The sequence below is a fragment of the Papio anubis genome, chromosome 2 (genome assembly GCF_008728515.1).
Source record: "Papio anubis isolate 15944 chromosome 2, Panubis1.0, whole genome shotgun sequence".
In the NCBI taxonomy this organism is placed as follows: Eukaryota; Metazoa; Chordata; class Mammalia; order Primates; family Cercopithecidae; genus Papio; species Papio anubis.
In genome coordinates, this window is record NC_044977.1 from 190,663,992 (window position 1) to 190,686,008 (window position 22,017).

Sequence of the window (22,017 nt, forward strand, 5' to 3'; positions counted from 1 at the left end):
GTTTCTTTTCTTTTGAGATGGAGTTTTGCTGTGTTGCCCAGGCTGGAGTGCAGTGGCATGATCTGGGCTCACTGCAACCTCTGCCTCCCAAGTTCTAGTGATTCTCCCACCTCAACCTCTTGAGAAACTGGGACCACAGGCGCCCACGACCATGCCCGGCTAATTTTTGTATTTTTAGTTGAGATGAGGTTTCACTGCCCATTCAGGTCCCTGCTGCTGCCAGCTCTGGGGTTCTTCAACATTCCTCAACCCTCCCACACCATTGTCTCTGCTCCATTACCCCATTTGCATGGCCACCTGTGTCCTGAAAAGACCTTCACCAACTGCTTTGTTCTGTGCACAATGAGCAGCTGAAGACTGTTTAGTAAACAGAAACATCCGGTTTAGGAAGAGTGAAACAGAGCTCCTGGTCTAAGGGGTCCTTCTCTGGGTGCCCCACAAATGCTGCCTTGGCTTGGGCACTTGGACAGTCATGCTTTCCAGTAATTAGCCTCCCAAAGTGCTGGGGTTATAGGCATGAGCCACCACGTCCAGCCTCTAGTTTATTTTCTTCAAAGTACTTGTCAGTATCTTATGTTAGATTTTAAAAATTCATTGATTTGCCTTTTATAAATTCTGCCCATCAGGGCAGTGGCTTGGTCTGTCACATTCACTTCTGGCATGTGATAGACGCTCAATGAATGAATAAGTGAATGGATTACTCATTATATACAAGGTGCTGTGCTAAGTAATTTGCATCCATTGTCTCATGAAAATCTCAAGGATTCTTTAAGGTAAGTATTATGTCATCCCCATGTTTTGCAGAAACCAAGACTTAGTGAGTATAACTAACCTGCCCAAGGTCATATAGCTATTTATTAAGTGGTACGATAGGATTTGATTGACTCAAGTGCTCACAGTCTTGTAGGAAAACAAATACAAAGATATAAATCACTGTACTGTAGGGAAGCAAATTCTAAATGTCCCAAGAGAAAAGCTGGATGCAGGACTGTGGCAATTTAGGAGGGGACAAGCATTTTCAGTTGAAAGCAGGAATGAATTGGAGGGGGAGGTTAAATTTGAGCTGAGCTCTGGAGAATAGTATGATGGCTAATTTCATGTGTCAGTTAGCTAGGTTATCGTGTCTAGTTATTTGGTCAAACATTAAATCAGTAGACGTTGAGTAAAGATAATCCTCCATAATGTGGATGAGCCTCATCCAATCAGTTGAGGGCCTTAAGGGAAACGTCTGATATTCCCTGACGAAAAAGGAATTTTGCCTCCAGAGCACCTTTGGACTCAAACTGCAACACCAACTCTTTCCTAGGTCTTCAGCCTAGTGTTCTTCCCTGTAGGTTTTGGACTTGCCACTCCCCAAAATCACATGAGCCAATTCTTCAAAATAAATCTCTCTCTCTCTCTCTCTCTCTCTCTCTCTCTCTCTCTGTATAGATATATACTCATACACACATCCTGCTGGTTCTTTGCTCTGGAGAACCCTGACTAACACAGATGGACATTTAGGTGTTTAGGTGTGTGGAGCTGGGGCAGGGAAAGGAACTGTGGGCAGAAGCTGGAGAGGCGTGGACAGAGCTGTAGTGATTTGGAGGCTCTGGAGCAGAAGATCCCCATAGGGAGGGAAGTGGTGGAGTGGAGACTGCCCTGGACAGGAAGCTGGGGGCAGCATGTGGAGGGCAGGGAACACCAGAATGAGGGTTTTAGGAACCCTCATTGTGTTAGGAAGTAGAAGGTCCTTGAGTGACAAGGGTAAGACAACAAGGTCCACTCCCCATCAAAGGCCACCAATGCTTCTCTTCAACATTCAACGGGAGACCCAATGAAGATCAGTGCCATAACTTAATGGAGGGAGCCCAAGAGGAACGTGTACCTGGGGAAGTCAAGAGTTATTTCTTGGACATTTGTGCCTCTATTCCAAACTCTTCTCTCAGAGTAGATGATAACTCAGGAAGGAGCCAGCGATCTTCCTCAGTTGACTTGTTCAGAAATATGATTTGGTATTCAGTCTGGCCCCAAGCCATGCTTCCAGCCTCATCTCCACTGTGTACTTTCCATGGTGTTCTGTCTTGGTCCACTTGGCTTATGTAGCTGCCTGGCCTGGGTCGTCCTCCTCACCCTTGTCTGCTTGGTAACACTTGGCCCCGTTCTAATTGCTACTGCTCGGGCAGCTTCTCTCCTCCCTCCTCTGTGCTCTGAGCACACTGGAAAGATTCCTGTTAGAGCTGTCACTGTCTTCCTGCTGTCTGCCCACTGACCTTGGAGCTCCAGGAGGACAGGAGCCTCATCTTACCCCACCACTTGGCCTATGCCCAGCTTGGTGCCAAAGTGGTCTGGAGGTATCTGTAGGCTGAATGAAATTCTTCCCTCTGGGATGCCCTTTCAAGTTGTTTTTTCTTTCTGGAAGCTGGGGCAGTGACTGGAATGGTTGGAATGTGGCCTCGGTTTGCCTTTGGGTGTTTTATATCTCTGAGCATTGACTGGACTCTCTGGTGATTTCTGGTCTTAGAGGACTTCCTGTTTTAAATGTCCGTGGGTTGTGGTTCCCGAGCTGCTGCACTGTCTCCCATAACCTTTCTCTCCATCCTGGTCTGGTCTCTCTTCCACACCGTAACTTTCCTCTAGATCCATGGTCCAGGACCATCAGGCACCAGTGAACCACACTCCTGACCATTCTCTAAATAGTCATTTGGCCAAATATGAGGTACGTGGCAGCTCTTTCTTTTCTGAACCCCACGTAACCTCTGAGCAGCTTCCTTCTCCCAGGAGCTGAAGCTCCCCCACCATGTCTCAATGCCAGGCAGATGCACTTGACCTTCTGCCTCTCGGGGCCCTCACCAAGGTAAGGGATTTTGAATCATTCAACTAATGTATTAAAAAGGGAAAGAGACCCCACTAAGGGGCTTCACTAAATATCCTTTTCAATTGATCAGATCATTGTTTTTTTGTTTTAATCCTTCTACAGACTCTTGAGTTTTAAACCTCATAAGTTATTTACCATACACTTGTATCCCCTACAGTGATATTTAAAGTGCCGTGGCTATTTCTCCACTGACTGTGGAGTGAGCTGATGTTACTGCAGGTTGAGGTTGAGCCACTTTGCTGCCCTGATGGTTCCAGGAGTCCTTTTGGGCACCGACTGTGGGTCCAGTCCTGAGCTGAGTGCACAGAGGACAGGGGGAGGTTGAGGGAGTCAACACAACTCAGAGGTGTCCTTGTTCTCCGGGGGCGCTAGGTTCTGACCTGCACCCAGTCACAAGCTGACTTGAGTCAAAAAGTCACAAAGTGTGACCTGGGGTTTTCTATCCCAGGATCTTGACCAGAGCTTCATTTGGAAGCCCCAGAGACCTGGACCAGACTTGCAGGTAGACATTCATCAATGTGTGATTTGAGGGTTGCTCAAAGGTACCTACCCACTTCCCACATGGAACACCCTGGGGATCAGCCATCACCGGAAACTCCTTTCCCACAGGACAGAGCCCAGACAACTCATTCTGTCTTCGAAAGCCACCACGGTCTGGCACCAACCCACTTTTCCAACCTCCACCTCCTGCGACTTCAGCCACATGGAGCAAGCATGAACTGATGTTCTCTATACCTTTCCAACTCCAGCTCTTGGCTTCTGCTGTTTTCTCTGCCAATAAGGCTGTGCTGTCTGTTACTGAGTAACAATATTACCATATGCTTAGCACCTTTAAACAATACACATTTATTATCTCATAATTTCTGTGGGTCAAGAATTCAGGTGTGGTTTAGCTGGGTCCTCTGAAAGGCTGCAATGAAGATATCAGCCAGGACTGTGGTCTCAGTCCAAGCTTCAGCTAGAGAAGGATCTGCTTCCCAGCTTTGTGTATGTTGGTAGGATTCAGGCCCTTGCAAGTGGTTGGACAAAGGCCCTCAGTTTGTTGTTGGCTGTTGACTGGAGGCTGCCCTCAGTTTCTAGCTGGTTGTGGGCAGTTGCCGTGAGTTCCTTGCCACATGAGCCTCCTCAGTATAAATGCTTGCTTCTTCAAAGCGAGTGAGAGAGAGAAGCTCTTCTAATAAGATGGACTTTATGAGCTCACATTATATAATCACAGAAGCAACACCTGTCACCTTTGTTGTACTTTATTGCTTAGCATCTAGTCACAATTCCTGCTGATAATCAAAGGGTGGAGATTACATAAGGGATGGGCACCAAGAGGTGGGGATCATGGGGTCACTTTAGCCTCTGTCTCCACCCATCTCTTTCTCCCAACCTCCCTGTCCACTCTAGAAACAGCAACCTAATAAAATTCATGGAAGCTTCCCTTAGTCACCTCAATCACAGGGCTTTGCTTACCTTACATCGTTCTTTAGTACTTCATTCCTTTATTCAACAAAATACATATTGAGCATCTGCCATATGCCTGGAGCTAGAGGTATACTACCTCTATATAGTATATAGTATAATGGTTAAGTCTATATAGTATAATGTTGGCTGTTGGCTGGAGGCTGCCCTCAGTTTCTAGCTGGTTGTGGGCAGTTGCTGTGAGTTCTATATAGTATAATGGTTGAGACTTCAAGTTCTGGAATCAGAGTCTCTTGTTCTAAATCCTGGGTCTCCACTTCATGCTGGGTCTCAATAAACTCACCTCTATAATACTAGGAGACTTGTGAGTTTGAAGGTTAATTTTATGTGTCAACTTTCCTGGGTCATGGGGTGCCCAGGTATGGGGTCATACATTATTGTGGATATTTCTGTAACATTTAATGTTAACCTCATCCAAAAGTAATAATAAGGTGAATGGGCTTCATCCAGTAAGTTGAAGGCCTGTGTGGAACGAAAGTCTGACCCTCCCCCTAGTAAGAGAGAATTCTTCCTGTTTGGTGGCCTTTATCAGAACTTCCTGGTTCTATGGCAGCTGTCATCCTTCTGACTTGAACTGGAACATCAGCTCTGCAGATTTTGGACTTGCCAGTCTCCATAATTGTATAAGTCAATTCCTTATATTAAATCTCTTTATGTATATCCCCTATTGGTTCTGTTTTTCTGGAGAACTAGACTCATACAGTTAGGTTAAATGAAATCACACATGTAGAAAACAGCATGGAGCTGGGCTTCTAGTAAGAAATCAATGAAGATTAAATTTCATTTCAGGGGCTGGAGAACCAGTAATGATTCAGTGGGATGTTGTCCAGCCTTCATGGAGCCCATGCAGCCTTTCTCCTGAAGGATTACGTGTGTGCTTTACCTCCCCAGCAGGGATGTCTCTGAGAGCAGATCCCAGTGTTTGTCTTCTCTGTCACCTCCCATGGCCCTAGCTTGGGTCTGGAACACTCAGGGCTTCAGTGACTGGGTGCAGGATGGATGCCCTCCAACCCAACACCCCTTGGCAGTATGCCATCGGCAACAGGGCAAATCTGCTTGATGCCAGTCCTCACGCCCCCTCCGTGCAGCCAGCCACGCTGGTTTTCCAGCTTCCACATTTGTCATGTAGTGTGCTCAGATGCCTGATTCTTCCTCTTTATTCTGTGGATGAGAAATTATGGCCAACCGAGAGTTCTGCCTGTCTCCTTCCCTGCTTGCTGCTTGATGAAAGTGGGTTGCTAGTGTGTCATGTGGATACGTTTCTCAGTCTGAGAACACAGGGAGTGGTGCTGGGAGTGGGTGGGCAGAGGGTGAAGGGTGGTGGCTGGGAGGGGAGAGCTAGAGCTTCCTAAACCACATGGTGGACATTCGCCTTTGATTGTTTGCTTGCCCGGAATCTGATCTGTGCTCTCCTATGTTGGGAGAATCCTCACTGTGTGGGTCTTACTGGGAGGCGGGGCTCTGTCTTACACAGTGAAAACCTTTCTCTGAGTGCTGGCATCCAGGGCCTGGGCACTAAGGCAGATTTGGCTTTAGGCTGCTGGCTTGGGTTAGTTTAGGATAACTCTGGTTATTTCCGGTTATTGCAGAAGTCCTAGACAGATTGGAGAGATCAGCCCATCAAGTGTATGTTGATCTGGGGTCCATAGAGAATCCAAAACTGTATACTCTCTGCAGCCAACGTTTTCTCAGCTCAGACTTTGCTTCCCAGGATCCTTTTATTTCTTTTTTTGTAGGGAAGCTGAGGGAGAGGGTAAAACTGCAATTAGCTGCCTGCCCTTACTGTCTGGGCCTGTACCCAGCTCATCGGGACTGTGTTCGCAGTGTTCACATGGTAAACCTGTCACCAGGGGCCAACTGCAGCCTCAAAGGCAGGGAGTGGGATAGGAAAATTGGGCTATAAATAAGTCAGAAAAACAGCTTTTTAAATAAGGAGTGGCTACTTACAAAACTTAGGATTCTCAAACTGGAAAGAACCTTAGAAATTTAGAAATGGAATCAGAGTTGGGATCTACCTTGGGAGTTGGGGCCAATTATGCGAATTCCTTTCTTTTTGTAGGGATTGGCTGAGGCATGGGAATATGACTTCATCCTAGCCAATGGGATGGAAAGGGGAGCCTGGGAGGACATCTGGGAATATTTCCTTCATTCAAAAAAAAAAAAAAAATAATACCAACTACTTGCTTTTTCCTGTATCTGAGTGTGTTTGTATGAGGGAGTGTCACCTGCTGTCATCTTGGACCATGAAGGGGAACCCAAGAAAATCCTAGAGAAGCTAATCCAGAACTCACCCAATGTAAAGACTCGTCTTAAAGCAGCCTTCAACGTCCCAGTACAATTCATACCTTCACTTTGTCTGACTGCTTCCTGGACACGCCTAAGACTCAGTGGAAGCAGCACTCTCCCTTGCAGAAGTAAGAATAAATACAGTTGCTTCTTATCAACAGGTTGCTTTGGTGATGCTGGGGGAGCCAGCGTTGGACACCAGCAAACAACAGGAAAAGAAAGCCCCTCGCCTCCCAGAGTACAAGTACTCTGGCTTGTAGGGGAAGATCTTGCTCCAGCCCGTCGACTTGCTATGTGTCTTCCTTCCACAGTTTCCAAGGGGACTTCAGGGGCCTGTCTCCTTTCATGCTCTCTTGTCTTCTTGCAACTTGGACTTTTCTCCCTGGAGCTGGAGAAAGGAGAAGCCATAGAATTGCCTAACCTGCCCACCCACCACCCTCGCCCTTCCCACCCTTCCCCGCCCTTGTTCATGTGATACCGTTTCTTTTACTCAAATGCTTTTTTTTCCTCTCTCCCAATACACAGATGAAGGAATTTAGGAATATCGGTAGCCACATAGGCAGAGATTGCTTCTTCAGCCCAGGGGGCTCAGTATTTCCCCACTCAGTTCTTGAGCTCTAACAAGCCCCTGCTCAGGATAGTCAAACTCAGTTTGTTAGTACACCACTAATTGCCTCTTCCCTTTTTCTTGGCGAAATTTGAGGCCACACTTTCTGGAGCAGCCCACGCTCCAGGTGGATTAGCTGTGGAACAATTAGTTTCATAAACGAATGTGTCTGGGAGGTGGATTCCAAAGCCCTTTGTCTGGTGGTCTGGTGTGTGACCTTGAGCTGTGTAATCTTGGGCAAGTCTCTTCTCTTTTTTTTTTTTTTTTTTTTGTGAGCCCAGATTCCTCCTCCGTCAAGGAGAGAGTTGGGCTAGATAATCTCTGAGGGCTCTACGGCTCCTTAAGATCCTGCAGTTCATCGATTCTATGCCTCAAGGAGAAAGCATTTGGAGGGAAATGGTTTTGTTTTTAATTATATAAACAAAACACGCTTCTTATTGTAAAAATTAGAACAAGTCAAAAGTATGCAAAACCTAACACATTGGTGTTCTTTCTTTGCTCCATAAATTCCCCTAGAGAGAGTCTTTTGGGGGCAGTATTTGCCAAGAGCACTCCGTGCCTGCTTTTTGATGATGTTGACACCAGTGGCTTCCAATTCACCGAGATAACTAAGGGCTGTTTTGAGAAGTATCTGTTTGTGTTCTTATGGTTTCCCTTTCCCCTGGAGGAAAATTGCAGAAGTTTTTTGTGTTGTTTAAGAGTTGCAGAGCTCTGCTGCCTGTGACCTCACCTATGTCTTTGTCAGAAAATAGGACACATAATCCTGGCCTTAGCCCAAGACTCAAATTTGTGAGGCGCACGTCTTCAGGAGAGCCTGTGAACAGGGTGCTGACTGTCCCACAGAGCCGTGGGCTGGACATGCAGGTCCAGAGATTAGGCCCTAGCACAACAATATCGATCTCGGCACTTTAGTCTTCCCACAAACATGAACATTACCTTGTTATGTGTGTCTAAAGTTTTAATCAATTGCAACTGGACTCTGTAGCAGAGAAACTGAGAAAATACAAAGTGTTGGAGAACAACAATGAAAAGCACTTTATTACCTGCCATTCTGGGGAAGCAGCCCATTAGGGAGACATAGATCAAGGGCACTAACCACCGAAGTTCTCAGCCACATGCTTCATCCCTTAGATGAAGGGCATTCTGAGGGTTAGATAGGGAAACTGATGGAGGAACAGTTGGCTGAACCTGGCCCGTGGTGGAGAGCAGGCCAAGCCACAGAGCCAGCCCCTGCCTTGATCCTTGAAGGGCCTGGAGAAGCTCATTGGGGTTAAAGAAGCAGGGGGCAAGGCTGGGCGCCATGGCTCACGCCTGTAATCCCAACACTTTGGGAGGCCGGGGCGGGCAGATCACGAGGTCAAGAGATCGAGAACATCGTGGCCAACATGGTGAAACTCCCTCTCTACTAAAAATACAAAAATTACCTGGGCATGGTAGCCTGTGCCTGTAGTCCCAGCTACTCAGGAAGCTGAGGCAGAAGAATCGCTTGAACCCGGGAGACAGAGGTTGTAGTGAGTTGAGATTGCGCCATTGCACTCCAGCCTGCCAACAGAGCAAGACTCCATCTCAGAAAAAAAAAAAAAAAAAGAAAAAGAAGAAGCAGCAGGGGGCAAAAAGCAAAAGATGTTAAAAGACTGTGCCATAATACTGCTAACTCATTCATTCAGTTCAGTCATTCATTCATCTACCCAGCAAATGTTTATTAAGCCCTTTCTATATGCCAGGCACTGTGCTAGGCCCTGGGAATATAATGGTAAATAAGACAGCTGTATCTCCTGCTCTTACGAAGGCTCCAGTCTAATGGGGGAGGTTGATGCTGAATTAATTCCAAGATGAAAGGCCAGGCAGAGGGGGTGAGGGTCTGGGGTCTGGGCAGGGTCAGAGAGTGACCAGTACTGCAAGCAAGAGGGCAGAGGGAGTAGGTGCTTGCGAGGTGTAAACAGTGTGAGGTGGCCTGGGGAGGTTGTGGGGTAATCCTAGGAAGGGATGGTGGCCGTAGGGCGGGGCTGCAGCTTCTGGAAGAGTCTCACAAGTATACCCTGCCAGAACTGGTCCTGGATTGGACCTGTGGGAATGGAGAGGGAGGGGTGATGATTTACCTCTGGGTTAAAGCTTGGGGGTCTCAAAGGATGTTGAGATGGGAGGTGGGAGTGGGGTGAGGGTGGGGAGCAGTGGCACGGGGATGCTGCCGTAGTCACAGGTCCAGGTTGCACAGTTCCATGGACCCTGATTCCAAAATTGGAGGCGCTTCAGGTTGAAAGCACCTGCTCTCTGCAAAGCCGCAGGGAGGGCTAGCAGTCTCTCCACTCTTACTGAGGATGAATTCATCTGAACATTTTCTTCTCAAGAATGAATTGGGATGACCAAAATTAGGAATTGGAATTTGAAAGGGGAGACTTCAGGGCACTTCCTTAAAAGGAAGGAAAAGTGAAGTGGATGGGAGATACCAGAAGTGACAGGGAGTGGGACAGTGCAAAGAATTTGAACAACCCTCTAGGAAAGTCTATTTTTTCTATGATCTCACCTGGCACTGGATATTCTCTTTGCTGAGTTTCCTCACCTATAAAACGGAGGCAGCAGCGTCATCTTACAGGACTGTGGTGAGAATTAAGTCATAACCCCAAGCCCTCAAAGTACAGCATGGACTCAGTAAACCTTAGCACCCATCCTTCATGCTTGGCCTCCACCAGCCTCTGTGGAATGAAGGATATTATGAATTGCCCTGGCTCACCTTGGGGACTAAGAGAAACAAGTATACGGAAGTCCTTGGCAACCTGCACACACAGGTATACTCATGATTGAGAGGATGGCTGTTAACGACAACAATTTTCATGAAATGTCACCTGAGGGGCCGACAGGCTTGTACGTAGCGGGAATAGCTGAGATCCCCATAGCAACTGTCTTCCCTATGCAACAAATACGGGTGGGAAACAGCGCCACTGGCTAGAGAGAGCTTGGGCGGTGGTCAGAAGGACTTGGAATGGAATCTTGACTCTGCCACCACGAGATGCGTGACCTTATGAAACTACTTAACGTCTCTGCATCTTATTTCTTCATCTGGACAACATGGATAGTGCATCTAGTTCACAGGTTGTCACCAGCAAGAGAGCTACGACGCAGAACTTCCAGTGCACAGCAGGCAGAATAGCATTGTGTAGGCTCCAGGTTAAGGAGTGACTTTATCTCACGGGGCCTCAGGTTCCTCAGCTATGAAATGTGGATATTAATAGTAGCTACTTCCTAGAGTTTGATGATTAAACACATCATGTAGGGAAAGCACATAGAACAATGCCCGGCAGTCATTGTTAGTTATTATCAAAGTAGGTGCTCCGGACGGCTCTTCCCTCATTGCAGGCCTCTTCTGACTCCCACCTGTGACATTTACCCATGGGAAGGAGGCTCCTTTAGTACAGGAGTTTCCTGGAATCCAGAGAGGGTTTTGGGGCCATCTCATGGTCCCTGTAGGGAACAGTCTGAAAGTTGTTGGAGAGGTAAGGCTGAACTCAGAATCTTCTGGTAGCCTTGACAAAGCCAGTGGTGCTTTTATGATTCTAAGGCCTTTCCCTCCTGTAGGTGGTAGGGATATTAGCCAGGGCTCTCTAGAGGAACAGAACCAACAGCGTGTGTATATATACATCTGAGAGAGAGAAAGAGAGAGAGAGAGGTGGGGCAGGCTGGCAGGCTGGAGATCCAGGAAAGAGCTGCAGTCTGAGTCCAAAGACAGTCTGCTGATAGAATTCCTTCTTGCTCAAGGGAGATTAGTTTTTGTTCTACTCAAACCTCCAACTGATTAGACGAGGCCCACCCGTGTTATGGAGGGTAATTTACTCAAGGTCCACTGATTTAAATATTAATCTCATTGCAAAAACACCTTCGCAGAAACACCCAGAAGAATATTTGACCAAATATCCGGGCACTATGGCCCAGCCAAATTGACACATAAAATTAGCTATTACATCTCCTTCCTCACACTTCTTTTTTTTTCTTTAATTAAAAAAATTGAAGTTGATGCATAGTATTTGTATCTATTTATGGGGTAAACATGCTATTTTGTTACAAGCATAGTATGTGTAATGGTCAAGCCAGGGTATTTAGGGTATCTCCATCACCTCGAGTATTTATCATTTCTATGTGTTGGAACATTTCAAATCCTCTCTTCTAGTATATATGATACGTTGTTGCTAACTATAGTCACCCTACTCTGCTACTGAAGAGTGGAACTTATCCCTTCTATCTAACCCTATGCTTGAATCCATTAGCCAACCTTTCTTCACTCCCACCCTCCCCGATGCACATACCTTTCCCAGCCTCTGGGATCTACCATTCTACTGTCTTTCCTTCATGAGATCAATCTTTTTAGCTCCTACATGTGAGTAAGAACATATGACATTTGTCTTCTTGTGCCTGGCTCATTTCACTTCACATAATGACTGTCAGTTCCATCCATGTTGCTGCAAACGACAGAATTTCATCCTTTTTTTAATGGCCTAATAGGATTCCACAGTGTATCTCTCTCTCTCTATATATATATATATATATACCACATTTTCTCTGTCCTGTCATCCATTAGATGGACATTTTGGTTGATTTCATGTATTTGCCATTGCGAGTAGTGATGCAGTAAACATGAGGTGTAGGTATTCCTTTCATGTACTGATTTCTTTTCCTTTGGATAAATACCTAGTAGTGTGATTTCTGGATTGTATGGTAGTTCTATTTTTAGTTTTTGAGAAATCTCCATATTGTTTTCCATAGTGGCTGTACTAATTTACATTCCCACCCACAGTGTATGAGTTCCCTTTTCTCCACATCCTTGCCAGTATCTGTTACTTCTTATATTTGTAGTAGTAGCCATTCTAACTGGGATAAGATGATATCTCATTGTGGTTTTGATTTGCATTTCTCTAATGAGTAGTGGTGCTGAACAGTTTTTCATACACCTGTTGGCCATTTGTATGTCTTCTTTTGAGAAATGTCTATTCAGATCACATGCCCACTTTCTAATGGGATTATTTGTTTGTTTGTTTGTTTGTTTTACTGTTGAGTTGCTTGAGTTCCTTGTATATTCTGAATTTTAGTCCCTTGTCAGATGAATAGTTTGCAAATATTTTCTCCCATTCAACAGATTATCTCTTCATTCTGTTGCCATTGCTGTGTGGAAGCTTTTTAGTTTAACGTAGTCCCATTTGTCTATTTTGGTTTTTGTCGCCTGTGCTTTTGAGGTCTTAGCCATAAAATCTTTGCCTAGATCAATGTCCTGAAGTGTTTTCCCTATGTTTTCTTCCTGACTTTTAGGATTTCATGTCTTACATTTAATCCATCTTGAGTTGATTTCTGCACATGGTAAGAAATAGAGGCCCAGTTTTTGTCTTCTGCATATGGATATCCAATTTTCCCAGCACCACTTGTTAGAGAGGGTACCCTTTTCCAAGTGTACGTTTTTGGTGCCTTTGTCAAAAATCAGTTGTCTGTAAATATGTGAATCTATTTCTGGGTTCTCTATTCTGTTCCGTGGGCCCACATGTCTGTTTTTATATCAATACTATACTGATTTAGTTGCTATAGCCTTGTAATATATTTTGAAGTCAGGTAGTGTGGTGCCTCCAGCTTTGTTCTTTTTTTTGAGACAGAGTCTCGCTCTGTCACCCAGACTAGAGTTCAGTGGCCCGATCTTGGCTCACTGAAACCTCTGCTTCCCAGGTTCAAGCAATTTTTGTGCCTCAACCTCCGGAGTAGCTGGCACACACCACCATGCCCAGGTAATTTCTGTATTTTTAGTAGAGCTAGAGTTTCACCAGGTTGGCCAGGCCGGTCTCGAATTCCTGACCTCGATTGCTCTGCCCACCTTGGCCTCTCAAAATGCTGGGATTATAGGCATGAACCACCATGCCCGGCCCCAGCTTTGTTCTTTTTGCTCAGGATTATTTTTGCTATTCAGGCTTTTTTATTTAATTCCATATGATTTTTAAGATTGTTTTGTCTATTTCTGTGAAAAATGATGTATTTTGGTAGGGATTGCATTGAATCTGTAGATTGCTTTGGGTAGTATGGTCATTTTTTTTTTTTTTTTTTTTTTGAGATAGAGTCTCACTCTGTAGCCCGGGCTGGAGTGCAGTGGCAGCATGATCTTGGCTCACTGCAAGTTCCACCTATGGGGATGGCGCCATTCTCCTGCCTCAGCCTCCCGAGTAGCTGGGACTACAGGCGCCCGCCACCACGCCCAGCTAATTTTTTGTATTTTTAGTAGAGATGGGGTTTCACCGTGTTAGCCAGGATGGTCTTGATCTCCTGACCTCATGATCCACCCGCCTCGGCCTCCCAAAGTGCTGGGATGACAGGCATGAGCTGTCGCGCCTGGCTGGATAGTATGGTCATTTTAACAATATTAATTTTTCTGGTTCATGAGCATGGACTGTCCTTCCATGTGTTTGTGTCCTCTTCAATTTCTTTCATCAGTATTTTGTATATTTTCTTGTAGAAGTCTTTCACTTCCTTGGTAAATTTATTGCTAGCTATTTTATATTTTTTTGTTTGTTTGTTTATTGAGGTAGAGTCTTGCTCTGTCATCCAGGCTGGAGTGCAGTGGCATGATCTCAGTTCATTGCAACCTCTGCCTCCTGGGCTCAAGGGATCCTCCCACCTCAACCTCCCAAGTAGCTGGGACTACAGGTGCTTGCCACCACATCCAGCTAATATTTTAAATTTCTTGTAGAGATGAGGTCTTCTTATGTTGCCCAGGCTGGTCTTGAGCTCCTAGGCTCAAGTGATCCACCTACCTTGTCCTTCCAAAGTGCCAGGATTACAGGCATAAGCCACCATGCCCAGCCCATGCTGTTCTATTTTTTTGTAGCTATTTTTTTTTGGTAGCTATTGTAAATGGGATTGCCATCTTAATTTCATTGTCAGCAGTTTATTATTGGTATATAGAAATGCTGCTGAGTTTTGTATGTTGATTTTGTATCCTGCAACTTTACTGAATTTATTCATCAGATCTAAGGGCTTTTTTTGTGGAGTATTTAGGTTTTTCTAGATATAAGATAATGTCATCCACAAAGAGGGACAATTTGACTTTCTCATTTTCAGATTAGATGCATTTTATTTCTTTCTTTTGACTGACTGCGTTGGCTAGGACTTTGTTGAATAGGCATGGTGAAAGTGGGCATCCTTGTCTTGTTCTAGTTCTTAGAGGAAAGGCTTTCATCCTCTCCCCACTCAGCATGATGTTAGCTGTGGGTTTGTCATATATGGCCTTTATTATGTTGAGGTATGCTCCTTCTATGCCTACTTTGTTGAGAGTTTTTTTCATGAAGTGACGTTGGATTTTATCAAATGCTTTCTCTGCATCTGTTGAGATGATCATATGGTTTTTGTTCCTCATTCTGTTGATGTGATGTATCACATTTATTGATTTGTGAATGTTGAACCATACTTCCATCCCTGGGAGAAATCTTGCTTGATCATAGTGTATTTTCTTTTGATGTGTTGTTAGATCCAGTTTGCTAATATTTTCATGAGGATTTTTGCATTATGTTCATCAGGGATATTGGCTTGTAGTTCTCTTTTTGTGTTGTGTCCTTTCCTGGTTTTGGTATCAGGGTAATGCTGGCCTTATAGAATGAGTTAAGAAGGAATCTCTCCTTTTCAATTTTTTTGGGGAATAATTTGAGAAAAATTGTTATTAGTTCTTCTTTGTAAGTCTGGTAGAATTCAGCAGTGAAGCCATCTGGTCCTGGGCTTTTATTTTTGGAGACATTTTTCATTACTGATTCAATCTCATTCCTTATTAGTCTGTTCAGATTTTTTATTTCTTTCTAATTCAATCTTGTTGGGTTGTATGTGTCCAGAAATTTATAAATTTCTCCTGGGTTTTCTAGTTTGCCAGTGTATAGTTGTTCATGATAGTTTCTGATGATCTTTTGTATTTTAATGGTATCTGTTGCAATGGCTCCATCTTCATTTGTGATTTTATTTATTTAGTCCTTCTTTCTTTTTTTCTTGGTTAATCTAGCTAGCAGTTTATAAATTTTATCTTTTTTAAAAAACAATTTTTTGTTTTATTGATCCTTTGTATTATTTTATTAGTCTCTATTTAATTTAGTTTTTTCTCTGATCTTTATTTTTTTCTTCTACTAGTTTTGGATTTGGGTTGTTCTTGCTTTTCTAGTTCTTTGAGGTACATTGTTAGATTATTTATTTGAAATCTTTCTACTTTTTTGATGTAGGAGTTTTTTGGCATAAACTTCTCTCTTCTGCTTTTGCTATATTCCATAGGTTTTGGTATGTTGTGTTTTAACATTCATTTGTTTCAAGAAAATTTGAATTTCCTCCTTAAGTTCTTCCTTGATCCAATGATCATTCAGGAGAATGCTGTTTAATTTTCATGTGTTTGCATAGTTTCTAAAGTTTCCCTCATTATTGGTTTCTAGTTTTACTCCATTGTGGTCTGAGAAAATGCTTGATATGATTTTGATTTAAAAAATTTTTTTGGGCCAGACACAGTGGCTCATGCCTGTAATCCCAGCTATTTGGGAGGAAGAGGCGGGAGGATCACAAGGTCAGGAGATCGAGACCATCCTGGCTAACACAGTGAAACCCTGTCTCTACAAAAAGTACAAAAAATTAGTCTGGTGTGGTGGCGGACACCTGTAGTTCCAGCTACTCAGGAGGCTGAGGCAGGAGAATGGCATGAACCCGGGAAGTGGAGCTGGCAGTGAGCCGAGATCGCACCACCGCACTCCAGCCTGGGCGACAGAGCGAGACTCTGTCTCAAAAAAAAAAAAAAAAATTTGAGACTTGTTTTGTGTCCTAACATATGGTCTACCTTGGAGAATGTTCCATGAGCTGACGAGAAGAATGTGTGTTCTGTAGCTTCTGTATTAAATATTCTGTAAATGTCTTTGGTTTCATTTGGTTTAAAGTACAGTTTAAATCAAATGTTTTTTTTTTAAAATGTTCTGTCTAGATAATCTGTCTAACACGGAGAATTGAGTATTAAAGTCTCCAGTTATTATTGTATTGGAGCATATTTCTTTCTTTAGATCTAATAATATTTGCTTTATATATCTGGGTGCTCTAATGTTCGGTATACATCCGTTTAGAATTATTGTATCCTCTTGCTGAATTGATTCATTTATCATTATATACTGACATTCTTTGTCTCTTTTTACTGTTTTTGACTTTAAGACTGTTTTATCTGATATAAGTATAGCTAATCCTGCTTGGTTTTGGTTTCTGTTTGAATAGATATCTTCTTGTATACCTTTACTTTCACTCTATATATGTCTTTACAGGGCAGATGAGTTCCTTGTAGGAGGCATATAGTTGGGTCATATTTTCTTTACCCATTTAGTCGGTCTATATCTTTTTTGTTTTTTTGAGATGGGGTCTCGCTCTGTCACCTAGGCTGGAGTGCAGTGGTGCGATCTCGGCTCACTGCAAGCTCCGCCTCCCGGGTTCACACCATTCTCCTGCCTCAGCCTCCTGAGTAGCTGGGACTATGGGTGCCCGCCACCATGCCTGCATAATTTTTTGTATTTTTTTTAGTCCTTGATCTCCTGATCTCATGATCTACCTTCCTTGGCCTTCCAAAGTGCTGGGATTACAGGTGTGAGCCACCGTGTCTGTCCCAGTCTGTATCTTTTAAGTAGAAAGTTTAACTTGTTTACATTCAAAGTTATAGTGGTATGTGACTGCTTGTACCTGTCATTTTATTAATTGATTTCTGCTTGTTGCATATATCCCTTGTTCTTTCCTTTATCTCTTATTGCTTGTCATTATACTTTTTTTGTGGTAACATTTTAGTCTTCTCCTTATATGTGTGTTTGCTCTACCAGTGGTTTTATACTTTTGTGTTTTTTGTTTGTTTGTTTGTTTGTTTTTGAGACAAAGTCTTGCTCTGTCACCCAGGCTATAGAGTACAGTGGCGTGATCTCGGCTCATTGTAAGCTCTGCCTCCAGGGTTCACGCCATTCTCCTGCCTCAGCCTCCCGAGTAGCTGGAACTACAGGCGCCCGCCACCAGGCCCGGCTAATTTTTTTGTTTTTAGTACAAGATGGGATTTCACCATGTTAGCCAGGATAGTCTCGATCTCCTGACCTTGTGATCCACCCGCCTCGGCCTCCCAAAGTGCTGAGATTACAGGCGTGAGCCACTGCGCCTGGCCTCTTTTGTGTGTTTTCATATGGTAGGTGTCATTCTTTTACTTCCAGGTGTAGGACTTCCTTAAGCATTTCTTATAGGGTCTGTCCAGTGGTGATGAATTCTCTGAGATTTTGCTTGTCTGGGAAATATTTTATTTCTCCTTCATTTATTAAGGATAACTTTGCTGGGTATAGTATCTCTCCCTGACAGGACGTTTTTTTTCCCCCAGCACTCTGAACATATCATTACATTATCTCCTGGCCTATGACGTTTCTGCTGAGAAATACGTTGTTAGTCTGATGGGGTGTTCCCTTTTAAGGGACTAGATGCTTTTCTCTGGCTGGTTTTAGAATTCTCTCTTTGTCTTTGACTTTTGACAGTTTGACTGTAATGTGCCATGGAGAAGACCTTTCTGAATTTCATCTATGTGGGGATCTCTGAGTTTCCTCTATCGGGATGTTTAAAATCTCTTGTTACACTTGAAAAGATGTCAGCTATTATTTTTCTAAATAGAGTTTCTTCTGAGACACTGAATTTTCAGAGTCTCAGCAAACAAAGAGTTGGTCAAAGAAGACAAGTAGTTAGTTGATCACTTTGTGGTGTTCCATATGTCACATAGGCTTTGTTGATTCTTATAAATTCTTTTTTCTTTATTTTTGTTTGACTGGGTTATTTCAAAAGACTTGCCTTCAGGTTCTAAAATCCTAGTCTATTGTTGAAGCTTTTGAATATACTTATTCATTCAATGAATTCTTCAGTTCTAGGGTGTCTGTCTGGTTCTTTTTTTTAAAAAATTATATCTATCTCTTTAGTAAATTTCTCATTTGTCTCCTGAATTATTTTTTCTGATTTATTTATGTTATTTATGTGTTCTCTGGTATCTCGCTGAGCTTCTTTAGCATCATTATTTTGAATTCTTTTCCCATTATTTCAATTTTTTTTTTCACTGGAATCTGTTGCTGGAGAATTATGATGTTACTTTGGAGATGTCATATCTTTTTTCTTTTTCATGTTTCCTGTGTTCTTACATTGATATCTACACATTTGATGTAACAGTTACTGCTTCCAGTTTTCTGGGTTTGCTTTCATAGTGGAAGACTTTTTCCTAAAAAGGCATCTATGGTGTTGATTGGGTAGGCCACTTTGGCTTTTATTCTGTGAGTATGCAGTAGTCTATGGTGCCATGCTGTAGCTGTTCAGGAGAGCTAAGGGAGTGTGGGACCCAGTGTGAGCTCCCTTTCTGGAGCAATAGCATTGTGCAGTCTCCAGGCAACCCATTTCAGTTAGTCTCGGGCTCTGCAGGAGTTGAGAGTCTCTCCTGTGGCTACGGTTGCAAGACTCGAAGGTGGGAATGCAGACCACTGGGGGTCCCTCACTTACCCTTTCCCCACATTGCAGATCCTCTCCCAGCGTCCAGCCGATCCTGCTTCCCTCTCCTTCCTTGCCTCAGGTGTTTTCTGTCACTTCGTGTTGAATTCCCGTGTTCTGTCTTAGATGATTTATTGGCGGCATGATTATCTACTTGCTGTTTTGGTTCCTGTCTGTGGAGTAGGCAGGTATCAGATGTCCCCATTCAGCCATCTTGAGGCCCCTCCTTCTTTGTTAAATCTTATGGATTCAAACTGAGGCTTTAGGAGAAACAGAAACAGCTTTAGCTTCCCATGGGCTCAGAAGAGACCCTAGGACCCTGTAAGGCTCACCCACCTCCTTTTAGATAACTTAGTACCAGCTTAGCTATCCGTGAGCACAACTAGAGATGAGGGAGCAGGCCTGGAGATGGGGCCTCGCTTACCCAGGTCACGCAGCAGAGCCAACCCCGTAGCCTAGGGCTTTTCACCGGGTCCCTGCTCTCTCGCCTCAGAGTGTTTGGAGCTCCACCCTCACACCGCCCAAATGCTGAGGAGATGAACTCTGATGTAGGCCGAGGCCTCTGGGTGCTCACTGTCCCTGTCTCTGCAAAGTCAGCTGATCCTGAAAGGAACCCTTCCAGCCCTTTATTTCCAGCACACTCTTTTCCTCCACATTGATTGCCTTCTGTTGAGCAGACCAGATTGAGGAGATCGATGACATTAATTTGCACTGAGAAGTTGGTGATTTTCCTCCTTCAGATATGACAAGGCTGCCTGAGGCTTTAGTTCAGAAAAAGATGCCAGCTTTAAAAAAACCTCTGCAGAAGGTTTCTCAGATTCAATCACAGAATCTTGGAGCAGAAAGAAGCTTCCAGAAGATTTAATTGTATCCAGTTTCTTCGTGGCGGATGAAGGCACACGGGGCCCACGGTATGGAAAGAATACGCCTCAGGAAACAGAGCTAAACACTTGCTCTTTTCGTGTTTTCCTCTTTTATCTGGACCTTGGTCCTAGGGGTAGGAGGCACCTGGGGCTGGCTGAGGCCCAGGATGAGTGGAGAGGAAAGCTCTATGGGAGCCACTCCCATAGTCCAGGTGAGATGTGATGGGGTCTGGGCTCAGGCAGTTGTTGGATGGATGGGGAGCATGAAGGTTACACACTGTATCCAAAGATAATTGTGAGACAGAATCCATGAGGTATAGCGACTGGTTACATGTGTGAGTGGGAGGAAGGATGGAGTTTGGGGCTTCTGTTTTGGTTGCTGGCTGAATGGCTATTGCTAACCAAGACCAGGAAAGTATAAGAGGTGGTGAGCAATGAAGTGGTGAGCATTTCAGAGGGGTGAGCAATGAGCTTTGGATGTGTTATGGGATGTCCAGAGGAGGCTGGTAGGTAGTGAGATGTAGGGCCTGAAGCTCAGAGCACAGGACTGAGCAGGAGATGTAGCATTTCGTCAACATGTCCTGGAAGCTGAACCTGTGGGAAGAAGGATTTGCAGGGGTGAGTTCACGGCCAGGTAAAGCAGAGCCCGAGTTGATTCCTGGGCCAAGCTCTTTCCACTAAACCATATTCCCAAGGGGAGATAACAAGGATCAGAGACCAATACCCAGAGAAGGTTTATGCCCCCAGTTTTCACAGTCATTTCCTTCTCTGGCATTGCATCTATTGGTAGATATGACGCCGCCCCTCCCTGCTGACACTAGCGATCATGGGCTCTTTGGAGCAGTGAGTCTGATGCTTTCTGGTCTTGGTAAAATGATTCCTTAGAGTTGATGAAAGGACTTGGACAAGGAGGATACAGACATGGCTGGCACCTCGCTCTCCCACCATTCCAGGGACTCCAGGCTGGGCAAAGCATCTACAGATTTCTCTGACCCCCTTCCCACCCAGGCAGGCCCAGAGCCACAAAGAGGGGACAGAGCTATTCACTGAAGGGCTAAGTGGCTTTCTCTGGTGTCCTGAGTACAGCATTAAGAACCATTGTCAGTGATTTGTCACCTTGATTTCTCTCCAGCTGTTTGGTAATTCATGTTAAGTCCCAAATGAGTATGTGTGCTGGTTCCTGGCAGGATTCAAAGAATAGAGGTCAAAAGAAAATAAAAGCCTTTCTGGGATTTCTTAGATCAGGTGGCTTAACCTTTTTAAAAAGATTTTTAAATAACTCACTCCAGATTTAGCAGAGATTCCATTCGGGAGGATTCTGGCAAAGCAGCGTGAGTTGACAACTCTGCTTCTGAATAGTACATTATTTATTCAGTGCCAGCCGCGAGCCCGGCAGGTGATGAGCTAAACTAGACTTGCTGGCACACACACGCAGAACTCAGGAACAGCAGAGTGATGGCAGCCTCCTCTCAAAGTGGCTCCTTCAAGGAGGAGGACTAAGAGTGTTGAGGTGAGAATCTCGCCCTGCTCTGAATGGGGAGGGGAACTTCTGTGCATGCCCCTGTGTGCCAGGCACTGTGCTACAGTTTTCTATACTCAATAACATTTGTTCTCCACCACAACCCGCAAGGCACGTGCCACTCTCAGGGACCCTGAGGGAGTAGTGACTTACCTAAAGGCTTGAACCCAAGTGTCCAATTCAGAATCCAGAGCTCTTTCCAATACCACTTAGAGGAGGCTGCTGGTTGGTGCGGTAACTAGTCTCCAGGACAGCCCCAGTGAACTGGTTTTAGTATTCACACCCTTGTACCGTTGCCTCTCACACTGAATCTGAGCTGACCCCGTGTAGCCGGATGAATGTAGCTGAAGCGATGCTGTGTGACTTCTGAAGCCAGCTCATAGGAAGCCTTGTAGCTTCTTGATTCTCAGAATGCTTGCCCTGGAAGAAGCCAGCTGCCATGTAAGAAATCAGATGTCTCCGAGACCACCATGCTGTGAGGAGGCCGAAACTGCCACATGCAGAGGCTCCATGGTGGGGGAGAGAGAGAGAAGAGGAGAGGAGAGAAGAGGAGAGGAGAGGAGAGAGAGAGAGAGCGAGCGAGAGAGAGAGAGAGAGAGAGAGAGAGAGAGAGGTGCTCAGCCATCCGCCAGCCAAGGCATAAACACGTGAGTGAGGAAGCCAGGTTGGATGTTCCCACCCCCTCCAGTCCTCAGATGACACCAGCCTCAGCTGCTATCTGACGGCAACCAGAAGAGGCACCCGGAAAGACCTGCCCAGCGGAGCCTAGTCAATCCTTAGAATAATGAGAAGTAATAGTACATTTGTGTTTTAAGTGACTAGGTTTTTTTTTTTTTTTGAGATGGAGTCTCACTCTGTCGCCCAGGCTGGAGGGCAGTGGCACGATCTCGGCTCACTGCAAGCTCCGCCT

At 44.6% G+C, this 22,017-nt stretch overlaps 1 protein-coding gene across 5 annotated transcripts in view; it reads left to right on the forward strand.

The window, feature by feature from the left end:
- The window catches only part of LOC103882502, a 186,387-nt gene that overhangs the window by 105,753 nt on the left and 58,617 nt on the right, over positions 1-22,017 (forward strand). Inside the window, exon 1 of one of the 5 annotated variants that reach the window (XR_002520647.2) lies at positions 100-6,738. The exons of the other annotated variants lie outside the window; for them this stretch is intronic. The gene's annotated coding sequence lies outside the window, so the exon portion shown is untranslated. Of the gene's footprint in view, positions 1-99; positions 6,739-22,017 lie in introns of those variants that run through there. 5 annotated transcript variants of the gene reach the window in all.